The sequence below is a fragment of the Myotis yumanensis genome, unplaced genomic scaffold, assembly GCF_028538775.1.
Source record: "Myotis yumanensis isolate MYYU_CA2020_CCGP unplaced genomic scaffold, mMyoYum1.0.hap1 SCAF_6, whole genome shotgun sequence".
In the NCBI taxonomy this organism is placed as follows: Eukaryota; Metazoa; Chordata; class Mammalia; order Chiroptera; family Vespertilionidae; genus Myotis; species Myotis yumanensis.
The window spans coordinates 71096521-71101176 of NW_027223757.1; the positions used below are offsets into that span (position 1 = coordinate 71096521).

The window sequence follows — 4656 nt, forward strand, 5'->3', positions numbered from 1 at the left end:
TAAGGAAGCCTGTGCCTAATACCAATGGTCTGAATCACTATCTGTTGTTGCCAAACCCACTGATGCTGTACATTATCTACAATTATTTTTATGGTACATGCACAAGTATTATCTTGATCTCTACTTTTTCCACTGTTCTCTTTATTGGACATTATCATTCCCTATCTAACCCAGGGTATCTTTCTAAGCATCTGATTCCATTTGCTCCGAATTTTACGATACATTAAGTTGATATCTGCTTTACAATGAAAACGTTTTGATACTGTAGAACTTTTGAGATGTAAATTGATGGGGAGCAACACACAAATCTGAGTAATTGATTGGCTTTACAGAGTAGAAGGGACTCATTAAGCATGTATATTTGATTTCATATAATAATAACACTTGTAGATTGTTTCCTATATTCCAAACACTACTCTAAGCTTCCCAATGTATTGACTCAGTTATTCCTCAGAAAATTTCCCTAAGATAGGAGTTATTATTTACGTTTTACACAGATGAAGACCTGCACATTACAGAAATGATTAAATTTTTGAGTGAATACAATATAAAGGAGTGTAATGTTGTGGGGCATAAAATTTTAGTGAAGAATAAACTACAATGGGAAGAGAAGATGAGAAGCTGGGCCTTGTAAGTGCACATCAAATGTTACCATTATTGTTCACCAAGTTATCTGTTCCCTTCTAGTAACAAACTGCAGAAATGATCCTGGAAAGTATAGTCTTATCTGTTCCTTTCTAAACAGAGCAAATGCCTTCTATAGCTGTAGACTGATTTAGATTAATGAAGTGTCATTTGAACAACATTTCTGTGTATTTATTTGAGATACAAGAAAAGACTTAAATACATTCTCTGCAACCAAGATTTTAAATTGTTAAGATTCTATATAAAGTGCTTCATTGTGCACATAAAATAAAAATTGGATTAGAAACTGAATTAATTGATGGTTCATTAAGCAATAAAGTGAATTAAGTATTGATCCTGAATACTTTAAGAATGAGAAACTAATTCACATCTGAATTTGATGGAAGGTATGCCTCACATTAAAAATCAGTCATTTATTAAGAGATAGAATATAAAGATTAATAAAAGTAATTCTTAGTTTAATGAGTGCTAAAGAGGCCTCAATTGGTTCAGATAGGAACCTCATAAAAACTGTAACAAAAGATTGATGACATTTTTTAGGGTGAGATCAGGAGTGGTTAAAAGAGACTTATGAAAAACAACCATTTTTACATTATTTTGTATTTTGCTGTGACTTCCTCTTGCCTCAGATGGTTAAAATGGCAGAAGCCAGAGAGTGATTGTCTTGAAATCTACATGGAAAAACCTGAACAACTGGAAAATATAAAGGCGGAAAATGATGTCATGAGACTTGAATTAAAAAGAAAATCCAATTTTCTCTAAAAAAAAATAAATAAATTGAAGAGAAGGAGCAAAAGGTGGGAAGACAGTAAAGTATTTAAGAGGTTATGGCCAAAAAAAAAAAAAAAAAGTTTATGGCAAACTGCAAAGAAACATGGTGACAATATTAATTAAAGCAGTGGCAATAGGAAATTGTAGAGGAAGCAATACATATGTAATATATTAAAAAGCAGAATCCATGGCCAATAGGGATGGGGTAGTAAGAGACATGAGAGAATCAAACATGCTTACTGAGTTTTATACAGCTGTGTGCATGGAGAAATGCCAACAAGTACCTTGTGCTGGATATCTGCCATTCCCTTTGCAAGTCCTTCCTGCTTTGTGCTTAAGAAGCTGAATTACATAAAATTGTTTGATACTCTCCTTTGCCCTATGGCTTCTGGTTTAGATTTAGCCCATAGGCAGAAGAAAGGAAGAATGGAAGAGAGTGAGTCCACTGTATTTCCTTGGTCCCTCCCTTCAGAGTCACCTCAGGTCATGTGTTGAAAGGGCGAGGGCTATGCCCTCCATCTTGCCTGTATCCTCCATGCTGGGGCTACGTGCGGGCTTCTTCCCGGAAGCCCAGGCCTCTGCTGGCCACGCCCGGGATTTTAAACTAACAATGACAATCAAGGGAAGTGCGCGCCATAGATATGACCACATCCTGTGTAACAGGACCCGGCTTGCTCCTGGCCAATCGGCAGAGCACAGTCCTTTCTCCTCCCCTTACTCCGACCCCCCCACCCCCATATAACCGGTCTCTGGGCGGGGTTCGCTCTCTTGGCCACTTGGCTAGCCAATGTGTTGGTGAGTCTGGTGGATGGAGAGCTCAAGCTAGCTTGAAATACAGATTCTTATGCTTTTGCATCGGATTGGATGGCTCCCTGATGTGGTTTCTTGGGAATCTTGAAATCTGGGCATAACATTTGGGGGCTCACCCGGGGTTCCCAAGACCATGTAGGGATCCTCAATTCGTAGAGTCTGCTTGGCCGCGGTAAGTGTCTGTATGTTGTGTATTCTGTCCTGTATGAGCTCACTTCTGGAATCTTTGCCTGAGGGGTCTAGGGCGGATGCGCCGTGAACGACCACAGGTGGGGGAGAGTTAGAAGACGTTCTGCTCCCCACGAGGAATGTGTATTCTCCTCAAGGATATGAGAGATGTGTATTCCTCTCGCGGATTCGGAGAGATGTGTATTCCTCTCATGAGAGATGTGTATTCCTCTCGCGGATTTGAGACGGTTTGGCGTAATGCCATCGTCTAGTTGCTTCCATAGAGTTGGAAGGCTGTTCTTTGGGGCCCTGTTTGTCTGTCTGTGTTTTTGTTTTCTGTGGACTTACTGGACGGATGTTATGGGACGGACTCAGACTGGTCCTTCGGGTATTGTGATTGATCAGTTCAAGGAGATTGCGGGAGGCTTTAGAGCTCCCTCAGAAATTGGGAAGTTGTTAGGAATTGAATGGATTGTTTAAACTCTGAATGAATGTCTGGTGAAAGTATGTGAGTGTAAAGGCAGGGGAGGGGTCCCCACCCGCCCAAGCGCATCCCAGGCAGGGAAGGTGAGCGGGGGATCACTGTGCCTCGGGCCGCAGGAGAGGAAAGATGCGCCTGGATGAGGAGGCTGAGGCCAGCGCACCGAGGCCGCTTGCTGCGCAGTCGGGGCGCCGGCGCCCGGGGGCAGGTGTGCAGGAGCGCGGTGCTCGGCGAGCGCAGCCCTCGCCCCGGGGCCCGGCAGCGCCACGGGCCCAGGCGGCTTGGGCTCCGTGGTGGCGGCAGCGGTAGCAGGGCGTTGGCCCCCGGGCTTGTGGCGAGCGAATGGAGCCTGGTGGAGTGTGGGGGGGCGGGGCCGGCGCATCGCTCACGGGAGGCGGGAGCGGCGAGGCCCCTGGCGGCATCGGGTCCAGGGGGAGGTTGCCACTGCTAGATCATAGAAATTAAATGTAAAAGTTTTAAAATGCATCCGGGATTTCTGTGCACGTGTAAAGGGAAAAGGCCAGTTTAAAAACGAGTGCGCATAGTTTTGAGCTGAACCTGATCTTTTGCTGTGTACAGAATAAAAACCCGAGACTGTTTTGGCCTTAAAAAGTGGCGGAGAAGAACTTGACAAAGAAATGCAGGCTTTTAAAGTTTCCCGCCTTAAGGCAAGTACCACCAGGAAGTTGATAGTCAAATTTACATGTGAATAGCTATGGGGGTTACTTCTTGATTGCCGCAGCAGAAAAATTGTGACCATTTTGAAATTTAGCAGCTATGCCAGGCTTATTGGCTGGAAACTTAACACTTTTATTTTTAAGCTAATCTCTTTAAAAGGGACTGGTACAATTATTTCAGGTAGAAACTAATTTCATCTGATGTAATAAATACCGTTTCTATCTGAATGAGACATAGGTCAAGAATCCTGTCCTGGGATGTGGGAAAGGGAAGACCCCCACATCTGTTCCTGTCAGGCCCCCATCAGGGGACTTGGGCGGTGTCCCTGTTATCTGCTCAAGATCCCAAGACTGTAAAAATACTTGTTCACTGAAAAGGTGTAAGTGTAAATGTTTATTTGATGTTTATAAGCATCTCTGTTGTTTACTGGGAACTTTGATTTTCTATGTGATATTCTGTGCTGGGTTGGGATTTTGGAATTCTAGTCTAATTGGGACATTTAAGGATGGGACTCACAGTTCCTCAAGGCAAAGATTTAATGGGCCCTTCCCCCTGCCTGTGCTGAATTAGATAAAACAGGCCAGTACTGATTAAGAAAGACAATGGGCCTTGGAATCTGTAAAGATAGGCGGGAATGAAGCTGGTCTAATGTACTGAAAGGGTTTGGTCATGGAAACTGGCGGGGAATGAGTGGCTCTCCTATCATGTTTGGCAGGCCCCACCCCCTATCATTCCTGACTTTCTTGCTGCAAGAATTGTCTCTTTTCTTGAGAGGGCTCCAGAGGGCGCACGAGGACATTTGGCTGCGCCTCGGCGCCACCCAGGAGACTGGCCCAACCCCAACTCCTCATCAGCACAGACCGGGAGATTGGGTCTACGTCAAAAGGCATCACCTGGAGCCTCGATGGAAAGGTCCCTACACCCTACTCCTTGGTGCTGACGACCCCCACCGCTCTCAAAATAGATAGACAGCATCGCGACCTGGGTCCATCACACCCACGTCTGGTCAGCAGACCCATCCGAGATCCGGAAAAACTTCGTCATCGATCGAGAACAACGCAACCTGCTCAAGCTCAAGCTACGCCGTGCTCGACCTGCCTGAT

The 4656-nt window shown here is 44.6% G+C and overlaps 1 pseudogene; it reads right to left on the reverse strand.

Annotated features, from left to right (window-relative positions):
• Positions 1-638: 638 nt before the first annotated feature.
• On the reverse strand, positions 639-725 carry LOC139013420 (small nucleolar RNA U3; annotated as a pseudogene).
• Between the last annotated feature and the right edge of the window lie 3931 nt (positions 726-4656).